Genomic DNA, 20,733 nt, shown 5'->3' with positions numbered 1-20,733 from the left:
TACTGCAAAATCTAGCGGCCTAGTGCAACACCTCACTAGGCAACCTAGGTCTTATGGCAACAAAGAGATGAGCCACCACTGCCACCTCAGTGGCCTCTCTTGTTGTTTTGTGGTGAGATGTTATCTCCACAAGGGAGGCTTCCTTGGGCCCTAGCAAGACCTAGAGGTTAAGTGACCTAGGGATTGTAAGTTAAATGACTCTCTGTTATGAATAAAATATATAGGAAATAATGTAAATGATAATAATTATAAATAATGATTAGTTAATTCGTAATTAGGTTGAAGAGGCATGTCTGAATGGGACATGACTCTCCATGAAGAGGCCCCTGCCTAGTATATAAATAGGCCTCTCACTCTCATTTGTATTACCATTCTTATTCATTCATTTTATATATATTATTGTATCCTCAATGGATATCTTCATATTCCAAGTCTTCTGGAGTATATAATTGAAAAAACGAACTTTGTTTGCTTCATTTGGTATCAGAGCAGTTCGGTCTTCTAGGTTGCTTAACCGTTTCAGAAAGCCACCTTTGCCGATCAAGGTCCTTGACCATCAAATTCGTCAACATCGTTTCCGTTAAAGCGTTTCGCTACCAGTTTCTGGAGATTTTCCATACTGCTCACATGCCTTTGGCCATTAGAATAGTTAAGAAAAAAAGGATATATAAAAAAAGAGTTAAAAAACTATATGAAAAAAAATTATATACAAATAAATAAATATATATATATACACGAGAAAAGAAAATTATAATAAATTAAAAGTTAAAAGACAAAAACAAAAGAAAAAACATGTCAACCGCTACCCCACAGGTTGCACAAACGCCATTGCCACCGCTGGCCGCACATCCTCATCTGCGGCACTAGGTCCACTGCTTAGCCAACAAATTTGCTTTGTGGGTCTCTACACAAGCCGTCCACCACTACCGTCCAACAGGCCATCGATGGACCGCCATAATCCACTGTTCGTTGCAACCACGAAACGTCGCCTCCATCACTGGTAACACCCCACCACAAGCTATCTTCCGACACTACTTGCCTCCGCTACCCCTGCCCCTCGCCGACCCCAGGACACCCACATCCATCACTATCTCCACCACCACCGCACTGTATAGAGCCTTTAACAAAACCACATTCATCGTACCTATCTGTGCCATCACAGGTATTCACCCTCTACCTGTTTGTGCTACTCACACTCAAGTCCGTAAAGCAATATCTAGTCACTGTATATGCTGTCGTAATTCTAGTCGTTATACATAGATAGCCATTCACTGTATAGTCACTACTGTTTTTTTTTTCCTTATTCATTTACCCTGCCCAAATAATCTATACATTAAAATTATAGCCACCTTAGAGAAGAATAGTCAGGTGAGGGAGGAAAGGTTGACCAATGCGTCCATACACATTCTCTCGCATCCGTACGTTCACGAGTCATATCTCTTAATTGCACCTTTAAGTTTGAAGGAGTTAAACATTGTAATTAAAAAAGGGGATATATACCTATATAGATAAAGAGAGTACGTTAAAAATTATAAGGAAAGGACCAAGTGAAGTATAATTTTATATATATAAAGTCAACTCAGACAATATTTAAATTGTCTTTTTGAAATACATAAGGAGTTATAAGGTTCAAACACTTTTTAGAAAGGGATTTAAGTGCCAAGTTATACCCTATTGTAAAAAGATCTTATGATTCCTTTTAAAAGGAAGAGGATTATAATAAAAAAAGAAGGGAGTAATATTTTAGAAAAGGTTATTTAAAAAAAAACTCAAGTTCATCTTGATAAAAGCAAAAATGGAGACAATTGTTGACGAGAAAGAAATTGAGTCGATGTCGGAAATGAAAGAGAAAATATTTCCTAAAACTTTTAGTATATGTGTCGGTGCGCTATTCAAACTCAAAGGATCACTTTCGGGAAATGATGTTATCATCTGTATTGATCCTATTCAAAATAATAATTATGTTAGTACTAAATGTGCTAACCAATTAGTGATTCCTGAATCAAATATAATCGAAACAAGTTTTGTTGACACAAGTGACAAACAATACGACATAAGCAATCTACAACTAAGTATTGGAGACTATACTTTTGTATCGCAATTCACCATTAAAACCTTATTTTGCGACAATAGTGATATAATTTTGGGTTTGCCCTGGATTGAATCACTAGGATCTGTTATCCTAAATATGAAGAAGTTTTTGACATTTTCATACAAAAAGAAAAAGATAACATTACAGGATGTTACAATGAAGCCAGATTCTGTAACACCAGAAGATATGCAAGATATCACAAAAGTCATTTCTCAAGAAAGTAAAAAAGTAATACAAAATATGCAAAGGGAAATTGACAAAATCACCATTGACAAAAATGAAGAAGTTACTTGCCTCAAGGACCACAACAAGAAATTATTGACGCAAATTAAGAAACTTAAAAATGACAAAAAAATATTGAAAAACAAACTAGAAGAACTCAACACGGAAAACATATCGAAGTCTTCAAATGTAGCTGACCAAGTTGAAGAAAGAGGAATGAATACTGATTCAGTCAATATCAGAACTCAAGAAGATGACAACCCAGTTGAAGGGAAAACATATTCAGATGTTGCAGTTCAGACGATGAAAATTCAAGTGAAGAATCTGTAATTAAATTAACAACATTAGTTTCTGAAGTAAATCAAGAAAATTCCAGACGCATGATAAGGGAAAACCAAACCAAAAGAACCCCTTATCTACATCTGAATCACGTCGATAGACACCACAATCAATCTACGGATCTGTATCAATCAAAACATAAAGGACAAACTTATGTTCCGAAGACTACTAATGTCAGTACAATTCAGTCTTGTGATAACAATTCACACGAAGTATCCAATAACCACAAGATTCCACAAAAGATTAATCTAGGATGGTTTGATCCCTTCTCAGTGCGACATTTTTGTTTATCACTTAGAAGGTCATATCAACTTACATCAACGAAGATGACATTACCGAGACAAGAAGACATTCAAAAACTAAAAAAGAGATCAATTGCATCAACAAGCTTTGAGGACAAAGCTTTTTTGAGGAGGGAGGCAATGTTATGAATAAAATATACAGGAAATAATGTAAATGGTAATAATTGTAAATAATGATTAGTTAATTAGTAATTAGGTTGAAGAGGCATGTCTGAATGAGACATGACTCTCCATGAAGAGGCACCTGCCTAGTATATAAACATGCCTCTCACTCTCATTTGTATTATCATTCATATTCATACATTTAATATATAATATTTGTATCCGCAATGGATATCTTCATATTCCAAATCTTCTGGAGTATTTAATTTAAAGAACAAACTTTGTTCACTTCACTCTCTAAAGATCTTATAGATAAAAATCACCTGGAAAGATCTTCAATAAAGGAAGGTTCGAGAGTGATAGGTGTTGAGAAATCAATGCAAGTAGATTAGGGTTTGATTCCTCTTTCTTGATAATTACTTGTGAGTTATGTTAGCTTGTTTTACTTCTTTATTATCTTATCTTTCATCAAGCAATTACCATATTATGTGTGTATGAAGATCACAAAAACACAAAACACATGATGTAGCCACTATGTTAGGGAAAAACCCGTCTCGAGGGGAAAACCCAGTCAAAAATTCTCTTCCGTCAATAGTTTTCTTTGAGACTCTTTAACCTAGACATATACCAAACCTTCCCTCCACACCAAGTTAGCGCTTCCAGATCTATGACCTCTTTGCTGCAACACTTCCACTCCAGTAACTTCGACTATGCAGCGACTTACAACACCAGGTAGCAACTGGCGGCAACAACACTTGAAAGACTTCAATCTCCCAAACTAGGGCACGAAAGAGAGAGAGAGAGAGGACCACCAAAAGTTCGATTTTCTTTTTCTCTTTGACCTTGACCCAACTCACACTTCTTTTGACTTCCTTGACCCACTTCACACTTTTTCCAGCTTCACTAGAGATATCGAACTTGTTTGAGATGAGATGCTCCAAATGAATTCTATCTCCTTCCTTTTATAGGCTCCAGGTAAGGTCGAATAGTTGTCCCTTAGGCCCACTTGGTATGGAGGTTACATAAATCATTTTTTACTCAATACTAAACCTTTTTACATGGTTCAAAAGCCCAAGAAGGGTCTCTTTAAAAGTACAATGACTCTATTAACTCAAAATAAATCCTAGAAGTCCTCAATGGAGACTTTGTCCTAAAACATGATGACCCAAGCATGTAACCCATGCTTTAATAAGTCATAATAATAATAATAAAAATTCTTTTCTTTATTCTTTTGACAAGTACATTACACGAGGACTCAAATACATTTATGAAGACCAAACCTAGTTACATTCTTCAACACTCCCTCTTAACTAGGGAGGTATTCATAATATACAATTATAATGGTAGATCTCAAACTATATGAACAATGAAGAGTTTAGGCAACGCAATTCCATGGACTATATTCCTGACCAGGGCAATCTATCCACTGGTTTCTCTACAGTTTAGGCACCGCAATGCCACATACTAGATTCATGACCAGGACAATGTATCCAAGTGGGACTAAGGTGGACTCAAGCTTTCATCCTCTCTAGGTACCATCAGGCTTACTTGCTAACCACCAACCCAAGGACCTAGGTGCGTATCCAAGGTTGGAGCTCTTCGACCAATGCCACCCTCCCTACTTTGCGACCTAGAAATCAACACAAAGTGCCGACCAGATGTCCTCCCAGACAATGCTTCACTTGCAAAGCGTCAACAAATCTCTCCTAATCAAACTGATCGGTAAACAACATGCTATCAAAACTTCGAGCGATTTACCTGTACAAACAAAACCCCAATCAATAATACACTTTCAGATGTAAATAATCAAATACAAACCTTCGGGGTCTTCTAGACAACTTGATGTTGCTTCTCAACTTTCCATAGTAGGACTTAGAGCTTTCCTAATGAATCTTGACAGAAGATTCCTCAATCATGCAGCTTCCTTTCCTACTTCTCATGCAACAACATATTTCATAAATCAATCTGGCTTTTCTTATCTTAGCAGCGTTTAAAAATACATTCTCCAATTTTCTTCTCTTACTCATGGCCTTCACTAAACTTATGGATGTTAGTCTTGGTCTAGTGTATGACACATGAAGTAGAGAATCATATCTGTCACTCCCTCTTAATCAGAGAGGATCTAATCATTCCTATACAAGGAATATGCTCAACCATCCTCTTACCCTAAGGGGATTTCTTTCATCTGTGCTCCTTCTCAATCTAGGGAGATTTCTTTCATTTAGGTTCCTTCTTAACCCAAGGAGATTTCATCCAGGTTCCTTCTTAACTTAGGGAGTTCTACTTCTTCTTTACGATAATGGAGAATCTTTTGTGGCTTCCATCCTTCATCAGAGTTATCATCACCATTCACATCATGCTTATCATATCAACTTTTCTTTATGAACATCTTCACTATCTTGAAGTTCACATACCTGCACAACTTAGATAACAAGTATAACCAAATCTATAGAAGCATGAAGTTAACCATATCAAAATCACGGAAGCATTCAACTTTATATATATCAGATGCCCAAACTTACAAACAAGAGACACATATTCTTCAACATCTTGCTAGGGACTTTATCATAAACCCTAGACTACTTCATCATAACAACTTTCATTACATCTAGGGTTTCAATGTTTCTTCCAAAGGTATGACATACCCTACTACAACATATAACAAACCCTAGAAACAATTCAAACAAATATAGATCTACAAAGTATCTAACAACTTTCAGAATTCATATGTTAGACTTCCACTAGGGTTTCATACAAACCCTAGATTTCATACATGAGATTTAACAATCAAAACCAATCACAACTTAGTCAATAACATGACTAGCTTCCACTAGGGTTTGTTGCAAACCCTAGATTTTCTTAATCAAACATCAATCACAACTAAAACTCAGATTTCAACAAACTTACACAAATCTCAAATAATCACATTGTCATCATATATCAGAGATTTTACTTCTACAAAGGTTTAACTCCAAAACCCTAAAATGCACAAATACTATCATTCTAGAGAAACAAACTTCGAGCAGGGCTTAGTTCCGAACCCAAGGATTCATGAAAATAGGTCAACTCATACATCGAGGACTTCATCATCATGCATAGGCATTTCATATCATGTGTTAGTCAAACCCAACTTCACAAACATCAATAAGAGTTAGACATATAACAAACTTGATTAGAGTAGGGTTTTATCAGACAAACACACATGCCAAGGAAATCATTTCTAAGACATTATAAGGGTCTTTCTTACATATTCCACCAAACCCTAATGAGCTAGGGTTTCAATATAAGAACATAGCAAACCCTAAATTACCAATACTTCAAAGGTTCGGGATTTTAGACATTATCATTCAACCCTAACAAGTTAGGGTTTCCATAATCATACCAAAACCCCAAACAAGACATCATCAAAGCATCAACTAGTTATTTTAGACTTCTTCAAAACATCAAACATTTTCTTTCAATAACCCTAAGCAGATTAGGGTTTCACACATTATCATTAGCATACCCTTAAGTTAGGGTTTTCCAGAGAACCTTTCTAGGGTTCTATGAGAACAATTAAGGATGTGAGGAGGGTAGATTTATCTAATGATGAATCACCCAATCAAGAATCTTTAAGATTCAAGGAAGCTAGACAAAAAGATGTTAGTAATACAAATTTTAAAATAAGATGAACGTACTTTTTATATTAAGAGAATTTTATAAGGTGTATAGTCTAAGACATACTTGGAGATGTTCCTTGACAAACCTTGTAAGGATTCCTTGAAGTGTTCTCTTTGTATTAAGCCATGATCTTTTATACTTGTAATACATACTTTCAAGCAAAACATGTGATACCAAGAACCATGGTATGTAGAAGATCATACTTTCAATTTCTCAAGTTAGATCTTCTACATAACCATGGAGGATGGAATCCTATGATATTGAAACTCAAGTTATTCCTTCAATTAATATTAGGACTTTTACTTGACATCCTAGATTACTTGTGAACCCTAGAAGATAAGGATTAAGGTTCTAATATGAGACTTTCGTATGTTATCTAGGGATTACAATCTTTACCCTAGACTAGCTATAAACAAGGATTGTATGAACCATTTAAGATTAGATATATTGAAAATCTAAAAGCTTATGAGCATACGTACCTTGTGTTTACATACCTCTGATTTGATAGACAATACTTACTTGATTTCCTTGAGCTGGTACCTCAGACTATCAATTCAGATCCTCAAGGCTTGAGTTCCTATAGGACAGACTTCGATCCATTTTCTAGCTTCAACGATGTTGATCCCATGCCTCTAACAACATACCTTTTGTTGTCACCCAATTCCACTGCGTGAGAAGATGTCTCCTTTGATAGTGTATGAAGTTGTTTACTTTCTCCTGTCATGTGCCTTGATGCTCCACTATCAATGATCCATGCATTGTCATTACTAAGGGAACCTGTAAGAGTAGCCAATAACCCTTGACTTTTGACCTTGTTGAATAAGTAGTGGATGACCTTCTTGATCCAACTTCCAGCAGTGATGATACCCATTCTCATATAGTTTATCAAAGAGGGAGAATCCATGTCCATTGCTTTTGAGCCAACAAAGTGACCTTAGCTGTGATACCATGTTGAGCAATCAGTGCAAGTAGATTAGGGTTTGATTCCTCTTTCTGGATAATCACTTGTGAGTTATGTTGGCTTCTTTTACTTCCTTATTATCTTATCTTTCATCAAGAAATTACCATTTTATGTGTGTATGAGGATCACAAAAATGCAAGACACAATATGTAGGCACTATGCCAGGGAAAAACCCCTCTCGAGGGGAAAACCCAGTAAAAAATTCTCTTCCTTCAATAGTTTTATTTGAGACTCTTTAACCTAGACATAGACCAAACCTTCCCTCTACACCAAGTTAGCCCTTCCAGATCTCTGACCTCTTTGCAGCAACACTTCCATTCTGACAACTTCGACTATGCAACAACTTACAACATCAGGAAACAACTGGAAGCAACAACAGTTGAAAGACTTCAATCTCCCAAACTAAGCACGAAAGAGAGAGAGAGAGTACCACCAAAACATCGATTTTCCTTTTCTCTTTGGCCTTGACCCAACTCACACTTCTTTTGACTTCCTTGACCCACTTCGCACTTTTTCCAGCTTCACTAGAGATATCGAACTTGCTTGAGATGAGATGCTCCAAATGAATTCGATGTCCTTCATTTTATAGGCTCTACGTGAGGTCAAATAGGTGTCCTTTAGGCCGACTTGATCTCCATTAGGCCGACTTTGTGTGGAGGTTACATAAATCATATTTTACTCAATACTAAACCTTTTTACATGATTCAAAAACCCAAGAAGGGTCTGTTTAAAAGTACGATGATTCTTTTAACTCAGAATAAACCCTAGAAGTCTTCAATGGGGACTTTGACCTAAAACATGACGATCCAAGCATGAAACCCATGCTTAAATAAGTCATAATAATAATAATAAAAATTCTTTTCTTTGTTCTTTTTACAAGTACATTACGTTATGACTCAAATACATTTATGAAGACCCAACCTAGTTACATTCTTCAACAATAGGAGTTTAACGGTGATTGAAGAAGGTCCCAACAAAGCCTTGGAGGTCTAGATAAGATTTACATATGTTCAAATGCACTTTCCACCAACCTCAATAAACTAGAAAGCGCTGTTACTAGTTAGGGTTTCAATGATATGCAATTTTACAGCATGTAAAACGATATAATGACTTAAGAATAGCCTATAAAAGATAATCTCAACAAAGGCTTGATGCTTAACAAGTAGCTTTTAATGGCTGAAAATGCAATAAACAACAACTACCTAAACATCAGACCTATTTATAGCTGTAAAATATTGTAATATTCCTAATGGAAATATTAAGTGATAATAGCCATAAATTTCTTACATGCAACCAAAAATAAAAAACATCGCAGAAATATCAACACATCACAATTTACTTCAAAAGAGACTGAGCCATTTTATTATATATCATGGTAGGAGTACAATAGGCAAGAACAAGTGCACCTGGGCTTGCCAAAGGCAAGCTAGACAAATCCCAGGTGAGAAAACAAGGTGCCCAGATGATGGGAAGTGACTCCTCCTTTATGCTCTGCGCTGCCCTGGAAATCTGCACTACTTGCTCAGAAGAGATCCCTATTTGAGCCCTCTAGATTGCTCAGAAAATTTCGCCAAATTAATCTTGGCCTCTCCTTAATAAACCCAGAAAGGGTTGGGCCTAGTTTTACCGACCACTCGAGACCCAAAATTTAAGCTCACTCCTCCCAACTGGCTGCCAAATAATTCTTCTGGTTTGGGGCACCAAAACTCCTCCAAAAATTCTGCAAAATTAGGAGCAGACTCCATGAGGCTAGTCCAACAAAACCTAGAAATGATTTGGGGGGCGGTCGGGGGGCGGGCGGTCGATTCCGGGAATCGCCCGGCCGCCTGTGGATAAACCTACATTTTATATTTAAGAGAAGAAAAAAAAATTACATTTCCTTTCTTTAAACAAATTTTTATTTTTTATTTAAAAAAAATAATAAAATTTACATTTTTTTTAAACAATTTTTTTTTTTAATTAAAACAAAATTATAATTTTTTTTAGAACAATTTTTTTGTTTTTATTTAAAAATATAAATAATAAAAAATATTTTAATTTTTTTAAAACCAATTTAATTTTTTTTTTTAATTTAAAATTTACAAAATTAATAAAAAGAAATTTAAAAAATTTAAAAATTAACATTGTTTAAAAAAAGGAAATTTAATATATATATATATATATATATATATATATATATATTTAAATATAAAATGTAGGTTTATTTTTTTATTTATTATTTTTTTAAAAAATATAAAAGGTAGGTTTAATAATTTGTATTTTTGAAGAAAAAAATAAAAATGATTTAAAAAAATAATAAAAAAGATTGTTTAAAAAAACAAAATTTATTTATTTTTTATATAATAAAAATGGGCATCTTTTTGGTTTTTATTTTTTATAATTTGTTTTTTGTTTTTTGTTTTTTTTTTTGATGAATAAAGACTAATTCTATTAAGATAAGAAAAGTATAGTACAAACAAGCTTGCAAGCAAGTGAAGTAGAAAAGCAGGGGAGCCACAGGTGATAGGCTATCCACCTCGCGCTAAGAGACATTCCATGAAAGGACTAAGTAGACAAAGGAGAACAAAAAGAAAGAACTTAGCTCAGAGAACTACCCCGAGGAGTCATTTCCAGCCACACGACATTTTTTGCCTTTTTTCTTGTTTATTTTGACCCACCCAGTGGAGTTTGGCTGAGCCAAGACAATCTGTAGACTATTCTGCACTGGCAGCAGAATTTCCTTATCAGAATCTGAGGAAGAAGAACAATGAGTACGTTTCTGAGAAAAATGAGGGTCAGTGGAGACTGCTGGAGCACCCGAGGGAGTGTCTATCGGAATCACATCATTCTGCACATCTGCTACCGTAGCCTCATCCTTCTGCAAAACAGCGTCAGTTTCCTCCTCATCCGAACTAGAGAAATCTAGGCCGTCCATTGAGCGGGGAGGCTCACAAGGATTCCAGCGCTTGGCTTTGGGTTTGCGATTTAGATTCTTCTTTTTTTGGAGGAACTGAGGACATGTACTCTGGAGGTGCCCCGTTTGATGGCAATGGCGGCATCTGAAGGCTGTGTTCTCGTAATCCAAGGTTTGAGTCCAGTGGAAATCTCCAATCTTGAGATTAATCTGATCCGGTAGTCCTTTACTGATATCTATTTCTGCACAAAGTCTGCCGTAGGTAAAAAGACCATTTTCCTTTCTTGAGCTGTCTACAGCCAGGTACCGTCCTAAAGTATCTCCAATGGCAATGAAAACAGATACATGCCATAGATGAGCTGGAAGATTCGGGAGCCTGACCCAAATGGGAAGCTTGGTGATGACTGCTGTAGAAGGGTCAAAGTCTGGAAACCAGGGGGTGAGAAAGAGCCCAGCCGCACCCCAGAACCAAGGGCCTCCCATTAAGGCCTTCTGGTAATCTTCACTTGAGTCAAAAACCACAATGAAGAATCCTTTTGAACATAAGTAAATCTTGCTTTTTTTTGTCCAAGTGGAGTGGATCCATTGGTATAGATCTGCTGTGCGAGGCCAAAGCCCATTAAATCTGCAGATGGGTGCTGATTCTTCAAAAATCTGTAAACGATTTTCAATCTCAGCGTGAGAGAAATTGATGGAAGGAATTTCCTCTGATTTATCTACCAAAAAAGGCTTTGGAGCCCCGTTTGGGTGGGCTGCTTTCGAAGCAGACTGTGTTTGCGCAGCGTCTTTGCTAGCTGCATCTTTGTAAGAGAAAGAAGGGGCAGAGGAGGTCTGCCCAAAGGAACCACCTCTTAAACGAAAAGAAGCCTCGATAGAGGCGTCCTTATGAATGCTGTAAAAAGAGAGAGGAAGGGGGCTCATTAGTTGCTTACCCTTATATAACAATCTGAGGAAGGAGGAGGGGATCCCCATCCGGCGTTCCAGTTTTTGCAGAAGATCCTGGACTAGATCTGTTGCTCGAACCCAATGCATCCTTGTCTTGCCCAGTAGTTTGACTTGGATTTGAAATTCCTGAGATTCTTCCAACAGATCTGGCTGAATCAAAAGAGGAACCTCTGCAAGAAAATCTGGCGAGAATGAGGAGTAGATTCGCTGCTTGCTTCCGGCTAGAAGTGCCCTGTCCATACAGCAATTCTGCGCATGTCCTGTAAACATGGTAGTCCATGAGACCACATTTCTCTCAGGCATTGCCCAAAACAGCTCCAGCGCGTCGTCCTCTCTCCCATTCTTCACAGAACCAGAAAGCGACTCATTCCAATCAATAGCATCTCGTTCAGGACTTTTCTCAAACACTTTGTATGCGAACTTCATTTTCCCCCATTTGACGTCGAATCTCCAAATGAGCTTATTCAAGATGCCCAGGCACACCTCAGACGTCACCAGATTCCCATCTTCCCTCGCCCTGAACCGCAAATCCACATCAACGTGCTGACTGAACCCTGTTGCGCAGCTCGAATGGGCAGGCAGGTTTTCAGAAAAGTTAATACATGCTTTCCCCGTCATTGTCTTCCCGACTCTCTTAGCTTTGTGATGTTAGAATTATTTTTGGTTTTTTTAATATTAATTTTACTAGTTTTTTAATTTCTTTGGTTAATTAATTAATTTGTTTTTATTTTTTAAACTAGTTGTTTTTTAAATTTTTAATATATATATATATTGTTTTTTTTTTTTTTTTTTTCTTTATTATTTTTATTTTTTATTTTCCAGTTTTTGCTAATTGTTTTTTTTTTTAATTTCTTTATTTTTACTCATATATATATTAATATTAATTTTGTTTTTTCCAAATTCTTTTATGGTTTATGAGATAATTTTTTTTTAACATTTTTTATTTTTTTATTTTTGTCTTTTATATATATTTTTAGATTTGTTTTTTATGTAATCAACATTTTAATCTTAATTTTAGTAGTTTTTTATTTTTTTTGTTAATTTTCTATTTTTTTTAGATCTAGTTTGTTTTTAATTTTAATTTTTACTTTTTTGTTTTTTTCTTAATTTTTTATTTTTTATTTTTTAATTTTTCTATTTTCACCTACTTTATTTTTTGTTTATTTTAAATGTTTTTTGTTTTTGTTTTTGTTTTGTTTTGTTTTGTTTTTTCTGTTTGGCAATTTTTTTTTTATGGTTTACAAGATAACTTCTTCTTTTTTTTTTACTATTTAATTGTTTATTTTTATTTTTTTTTTTAGTTTTTTAATTGTTACCATTAATTTTGTTTTTTTACATTTTTATGATTGCCTCCCTTCTTTCTTTCTTTCTTTTTTTTTCTTTTCCTTTTTCTTCTTTTTTCTTTTCTTTTCCTTTTTTTTTTATGTTTTTCTAGTATATATGTTAATCTATGTTTTGTTATTTTTTTTTTTAACTTTTTTTTTGTGTTTTTTCATTGTTTTAATTTGTTTATTTTTATGTTTTCATTGTTTTTTTAAATTTAATGTTTTTTGGGGTCATGATAAAATATTTTACACCATTATTTCGAAATGTTGAAATTTTAATTTTGAAAAAGAAAAGTGTTCTCCTAGCATCAACACTTTTCGTTTTGAGGGTGTTTTTTGGATAATTTTTGCGCAAAAAATTGGTTTTCACTGTCATTTTTAAAACATGTTGAAAATTTACCCAAGAAAAAAAAAGTGTTATTCCAGCATCAACACTTTTCATTTTTAGCACTGTTTTTGATGTTTTTTCGGGGTTTTTTGGCTAGAGTTCCCGTTTTGAGTCTATAGTTTCCGTTTCAAAGTTTACATTGTTTTGATAAGAAAACATGATAATTGATAAACATTACCTCCTTTCATTTATATCACTAAATTCTCACTTCCAAATTACATCATTCCTAGTAGGTTGTCATAGTAATCATCACCCCATAGTCTCATCATAAATAAGTTTGAAAAGTTTGTTGTTGATTGGTCCTCATCTCATTGGGATATAAAAAAAATTAAAACACTTCAACCTTCCAATATTTCATTAAGTTTCCACAATGCATCACTCTAAAAGGTGTGCCTCTTAAGAAGTGCAAACATAAAGGTCTTAGTGACAATGCAATTCTTATATTTATTTTTTTAATACAACCTCTTTAAGATACACATGACTTACATTAATTTTAAAACAATCAATTTGTGCATAATCCACCTTAATTCACTCAAATATGATTTTCCACACCTAGTTTGCACATGTAACTTGGCAAATTTAACTTATTATTAGTCTCGAATGTTACTTCATATTGGATGACCTCTTCCTAATGTTCATAGTTAGGATTTTATTACCATTCTTTCCTTCTTCAAAAGGCTACATCCTTAGAGAAAAGTCAACCAACAAATTACCAATATTTGCCATGAATCCAAAATTTCAATCACTCCATGTTACTTAACCACCTTATCCAAATAATTATTACTAGTTTTTTGTTTATTCACTTCTCCATTGCAAATATGATCTCAATCTTTGCGTCTTTTTTTTTTTTTTTTTTTTTTTTTTTTTCAGAGAGAAAAAACTTCATGATTTATATTAAGAGAATATAAAAGTCGAGATACATGAGAAGACAAAATGCCTTAGGCGCAGATATTCAGAAATCAGATACTGTCATAGGATCATAGGATCAGAACCGCATGGATGTCAAGAAAGATCAAAACATTGAGCGCATAGCGCCACAAGATCTCCAGGGGAGATATCCAACAAAAGCAAGATATAAAAAGATCTGGATACAACAATAATGCCACATGAGAAGGAAACATATGATGCCAGGACATATATTAATCCACAGGAGGCATATAGCCCGAAATTTTGATCAAGATGGAGTCAAGGGGCAAACAGGAATTCTGGAAGATGTGTTCATTCCTCCACTTCCAAAGGAACCAGCAAGTAATAACGAAAAGAGAACGCTAGGAGGGGCGTTGCGCGCTCCACCACATGAAACCATCCTGAACAAAAGGAAAAACCTGGAGAGTAAAACCATAATTTAAGGACAGATCATACCAGATTGAAGATGTTGCGCCACATTGGAAGAACATGTGTAGATTGGATTCAGCATCGATGAGACACATTTGACATCGACCCGGACCCTGCCAACCTTTTCTTTGGAGAACCTCCCAGGAGAGATTTCTGTTAGAGAAGAGAAGCCAAGAGAAGAGAATCATCTTAAGCGGACAGGAAGCTTTCCAAAAATTGAAAGGAAAGGAGGGAGAGGAAGGCGGACGGCCAGGAGAGAGAGCAGCATATAAATCTTTAACAGTAATTAAATGAGAGGGCTTCTCAAGGGACCAAATGAGTTTATCGGATGAACCCGATTGCAAGATTCCTTTGCTTGTGAAACTGTTGACATCCGATTCGTCTTTTCTTCTTTTATTTCATCCTTTTTTTTTTTTTAATATTCAAGTAATTCTTTATCAATTATTCATTTACACTCAAATTTCTTATTAAATCAAATACCACACTCATAAATATTTTAAATAATAAATTTATAAACGTTCATACAATGAAATATTACAACGTACTTCTAATAAATAATAAAATAGAATAATAACTTATCAATCCTAAGATAATATCTTAATATTAACTAAAGAAATTCAACCTTCATTACCCATTTCAACAAAGTACTTTAATAATATTTAAACAAATTCAAGCTCTTTCATCCAATTTATTAAATTTATGAAGTCACATCTTATAATTTTCTTCCCAATCTTTTGAACTTCTATTCATTTTGATACTATCTATTAATATATGTTCTACATAAAACTCATTATAAATATTTAAACTAATTCTTTTTTATTTATTATATTACTAGAATTACCTTTCCAAAGAACAAACTCCTTCAAAAACAAAATTTTAAGCACAAGCTTTGTCATCCCTAACCTTATTTAAACTAATTTATTCGTTATACAACTAGAATTACCTTTATAAATAACAAATCGTTTCAAAAACGAAAATTTAGTCACAATTCATACTTTTACACGTGATGTTTTATTCTCCACATTATTTTATATTCGATTTTTTTATTTTTATTTTTAACACTTAACATGATAGCCATGAATACACATTGAAGTGGACAAAGGGTCGAAGAGAAGTCTGACAATGTATACTATTGGAGTTGGGTGGTGCTTTCAAAAACCTCAATGTTCGATCTAGATTTCGGAAAAGCCATTAATGGATTGGTAGATGTGGGATCGTGTTTGGTACAGTTGTCGAAAAAGCACAGATCAACCGTCTTTTTAAATATTTAAATTAGACAAGAATAATATTAATGACTTTGCATAGGTCTTACGCAGCAAGGTAAGTTGTATAACAAGAAAATTTTGGATTTGGATTTGCTTTAAAAGCTATTAAAACCTTGACTTTGAATTATTATGCTTTATCTTTATCCCATCCTCGCAATTGATTTAAATAGAGGGAAGAGGGAGAGAGCCTTGAAGGCAGGCAACCAATTTCCATAGATTTCCGATCTTGATTTTTTTTTTTTTTTTCACTAATTTGAATTTTGAAGGACTCAAAACCTTGATTTTGTTCATTGAGAGATAATTTAAAGAATAAAATTAGAAATAAATGAATATAAAAAGATTGAAATAACTAAAAAGGTGTCATGTTCTACATTAAATAATTGATCTGATTTTCAAGAAAATCTATCCATAGTAAAAAGAAAATCAGTACCCTTTATGTTTCTCTAAACAAAATGAATTTGACATGCGTGGCTCAAAAATCATGTATACTTATATTTTTTTATTTTTTCAAAACACAATACATTTTTCATTTTTTTAATCATCTCCCAATTACTTTAAAAAGAACCATCAATTTCTTCCTCCTTTTTTTTAGTACAAATATTTATCTCGTTATATATATATATATAAAGTTGACCAAAAAAAATAGAGACGGAGGAGCGGACGGAGCGAGGGAGAAGCAGACGGAGCGAGGGAGGAGCGGGAGGAGGAGCTTGCAGGTGCGAAGGACGAGGAGCCTGCGGTCTGAGGGCTTCTGGGGTTTTTTTGGCAGGAGCGGAGGAGGAGCGGGAGTAGCGGACGGAGCGAGGGAGAAGCGGACGGACTGTCGGCAGACCAGAGCGGGAGGAGCGGACGGAGCGAGGGAGAAGCGGACGGAGCGAGGGAGGAGCCGGAGGAGGAGCTTGCAGGTGCGAAGGAGGAGGAGCCTGCGGTCTGAGGGCTTTTGGGGTTTTTGGCAGGAGCGGGAGGACGAGCCTGCGGTCTGAGGGCTTTTGGGGTTTTTGGCAGGAGCGGGAGGACGAGCCTGCGCTGATAGTGGATCGAACCTGGGGCTTTTGGCAGGAGCGGGGGGAGCGGAAGGAGCGACGGTGCTTCGACGCTGTTTCGAGAATCCAGAGCGAAGGAGGAGGAGCATCTGCGGTTAGATCTGAGGGCTTTGGGGTTTTTGGCAGGAGTAGGAGGAGCAGACAGAGCGAGGGATCATTCGAGATTTTTTTGGAGGGGAGGTTTTGTGCGCAAGTGTAAGGGAGCAGGAACAGGAGCAGGAGCGAGAGGAAACAGGAGCAGGAGCAGGAGTTGGAGCGGGCGAACTGAGAGGAACAGGAACAGGGGATCCGGCAGGCGCAGGGGAGCGAAAGGGAATAGGATCAGGAGCATCGAGCAGGAGCAGGTGTAGCGAGCAGGAGATCCGGGAGGAGCAGGAGCGGGTCGTGAGGAGCGGGCTCCCCTGAGTAGGGCGGCGAGAGGCTAGCAGAGCGGTTTCGTCCTACAGGCTTCTTTTCTTCTTCTGGTCTCTTAGTCTTCTCCGAGCGGGGGCGAGGTGGCTTCCCATGCCGCCTCTGCCCCCGGTTCTCGCCTCTGCTCCGGTGGGTCTTCACCTTCTCGGCGGCAGTTAGGCTTGTTCTGGCCGCGGAATATCCTTTGGAGCGTTGAGGGAACAATGGGCTTTGCTCTGTTTCGTGCTGCTTCTATGGATTTTTCCGTTGTTCTTTTCTGCCGGCAGATGCGGTTGATTGTGGCAGTGATCTTGTTTCTCGTCTGATTTCGAGTGGAGAGTTTGAGGGGGTGGGGAAGGAGTGGCTTCTTGTGCTGCTCTCTTCCTCATTTCGTGCCTCTCCTTATTGTATTGGGCGGTCAGATCCTGCGCTGTCTTCCGTTGCTTATCTGCTTTGTGCTTTGGTGCCATTTCTGCACCTTATAGATGTGTTTGCCATGTTTCTGGGCATATTTGGTCTTTCGGGGCTATATTTGGTGATCTGTTCATACAGATTTGTATGTGGCTTGGTCCACGTTATTGCATATGCTTCTTGCATTTTGCATCATGTAATCTCTTTTTATATGAATATATTATGCTTTTTTCTTCTGAAAAAAAATAAAGTTGACCAAAATATAAACCTCTCTTAGAATGTTATTATATCATCATTATTCTATTTTTACAAATACATAACTTTTATATTATTAATAATTATGTATGAAATAACTTAACTAGAACTTTTCTTTAAGTTTTGGGTTTTTTTGGTTTCTAGTTTAAGATATAAGTTTAGTAATCTATAATTAATTTACAATTTAAAATATAAATTTTAATTATTTATAATTAGCTTTTATTTTAGCTATTTCCAAAATAATTTTTAATTTAAAAATAAATCATAAAGTTTAAGATAACAATCAAATAACTTTTAGTTATTTATGACCAGTTATATATAACTAACTTAAAATAACTTTTAATTTAAATAACTACTAATATTAGAATTTAAAATACTTTTTAACTTAAGATAACTTTTAATTTAAATAAATAATAATAATAAAATTTAAAATACTTTTTACTTCAGAGTAAAACAACTAATTTAATTATTTATATATTATTATTGTTTTTAACTCATACAAGAGTCGGTTGCTTCCCGTTTCAATATATTTATTATATTTATTTTTATAGTTTGCACCAAAAGTAATAAACAATATATTTAAGCATAAAAGTCAATATTGATTTATTAAAAAAAAATCTCTTATTACAGTTAGTGAAGTCTATTATCATTATCATTGTCAACATGCAACTTCTTAGTAAATTTATTTGGACACTACTTCATCAACATTATTATTAATGGGCATGATATTCCATATATAATTATTTATAAAAAATAATTTAATTTTCACCTATCTCGACGTACTTGTTATTCATATATTGATATGAGGTTATATTGTAAGCTCACAAAATTAGTTCTCTAGCCGTGTGTTGGCTCTAAAATCATCCCTAGGAATTCGTAACAACTTGGAACATTTTTATTGATAAATAATTAAATCTTATTGAAATATTATAAAACTAGTTTACCCAATTAAAGGTGTGATTAAAGATAAGTAAAGGGACTCCTTTGTAAACAATAATTTAACATTATGCTAATATATATATATATATATATATATATATATATATATATATATATTGTTAAAATTGGAAACTAGGGCCAAACTCCACGTGAGTCATCTTATTTATGGCAACTGATATTTTTTTTGGATTCGTCTCACTGAGAGGTGTAGGATTGATCTAAAGATCATCCGATTTCGACATGTATTCATGGAGATATGAATTTATTTGTGTTATGTGACAATTCATCAAGGTCGGCCAACAACCAAATTACCCCCACTTGTCCTCAACATTTTATTATAAATAGAAGAGGTCTTCAAGTCATTTTGACACACATCTCTTGTTAGGATATTCCGACACATAGGAAATAGTTAAGTATAACTTGGTCTAGTGTAGAGTTAGGTAAAGTGTGTTTCTTTACTATGTTATTTTGTAACTTACAATCCGACGGTCATGATATGTAGTGATCCGACGGTTCATTCTCTCCTTGGTATTACCGACACTTGATCCGTGGCTTAACACCCGATTGGTCCATGATCTCTATTTAAAGAGCATGGAGGGTCATTTGTAGGGTAATCGTTCATGAGAGAAGCTTATGTAAATTTTCATTCTTTTATTAATAAATTGCCTGAAGTGGCCGCGTTGGCTCAGGTTGTAGACTGTTTCCCTCTTTGAGGGTTTTAACCACGTCAACAATATTGGTGTATTGATCTGTGACCTATTTGTGAGCGATGTCCTTTGGTGTTCTCTCTGAGAAACTTACTTTATAAATTCCTACATGGTATCAGAGCTATTTGAGGGCCGCATCCGTTGGTGATCCAAATCTGAAGTCAGTAGAACTACATCCGACTGTCATTTCCTAGATCTACTATCACTGACTGCTTTCGGGTCGAGAGGACTGCTCTATTTTGTTAGGAGCATCTGTTCCAGTGAGGAACCCCTTTCGTTTGACGTGAAAAGGTTTCCAGTAGCCCTAGCTATGTCATTTTTAAGATCTGGAGGTATACAATGTTTATTTGCAGTTTTTAGTTATTTTCTCTCTGTTTATTTCGGTTTATTTAGCTCTTTGTTTTTTTTTTATTACCGGATCTATACCTTTTATTTCTGTGTATGCTCTTTGGCCCGTGATTCTGTGCGATCTGGGTAAATCAGAAACAGAAAGTAAGGATTTTTTTCATGTGTATGCTCTTTTCCGCCATGCCTTAGTGTGAGCTCGGAAAATTAGAAACATTGAGGAAAATATTTAGTTTCTGGTTAAAGCTAACTTCAAGCCATAAGGTTTGTTTTTTTTGTATGTCCATGTTGGGTTTTGTGTTTTTTGTTTTGTAGGCAAAAAAAGAGTTTTCTCAAGTAAGCACGCACTCCAAAGCTTCAATGACAAAAAAAAAAAACCCCACGCTTGCTCTTTTCCAAAAATTACTAACCTTTTAATCTAGCTCACTTGGTCCAAAGCTACTTTATGAGAATGGAGGTCTTGAGTTCAAGTCTTTCTTTTTGTTGAGCTAATTAGATTAAGTTTGGAAAGGGGGCGGATTTTTTTTAAATATAACATTATCATTCATTTCCTCACATTCCCACATTTCGTCGGCATCTTCAACAACTTTTCCTCAAAAAGCCATAACTTCTTCATCCGGAAGTCGTTTTCAGAGTCGTTTTTGTTGAATCAGCCTAATTTTTCGAGATCTTTCCATTGGAACACTTAGTTTCAACATCTATAGCTTCACTTTTTGTTAAAATGGAAAGTCCCTACTTCTAATGGTGGTCCTACATTGTGGATTTACTTAGAAGTAAAGGTCTTTACAGAATAGCCTCATGCCAAGAAACCAAA

General features: G+C 35.3%; 1 protein-coding gene across 6 annotated transcripts in view; it reads left to right on the top strand.

Annotated features, from left to right (window-relative positions):
- The window catches only part of LOC149226774 (alpha,alpha-trehalose-phosphate synthase [UDP-forming] 1-like), a 281,795-nt gene that overhangs the window by 227,995 nt on the left and 33,067 nt on the right, over positions 1–20,733 (top strand). The window lies entirely within an intron of this gene.

The sequence above is a fragment of the Pinus tabuliformis genome, chromosome J (genome assembly GCF_031772625.1).
Source record: "Pinus tabuliformis cultivar Carrire ecotype Pingquan chromosome J, CPIR1, whole genome shotgun sequence".
Classification (NCBI taxonomy): domain Eukaryota; kingdom Viridiplantae; phylum Streptophyta; class Pinopsida; order Pinales; family Pinaceae; genus Pinus; species Pinus tabuliformis.
This window is presented reverse-complemented; position numbering and strand designations above follow the sequence as displayed.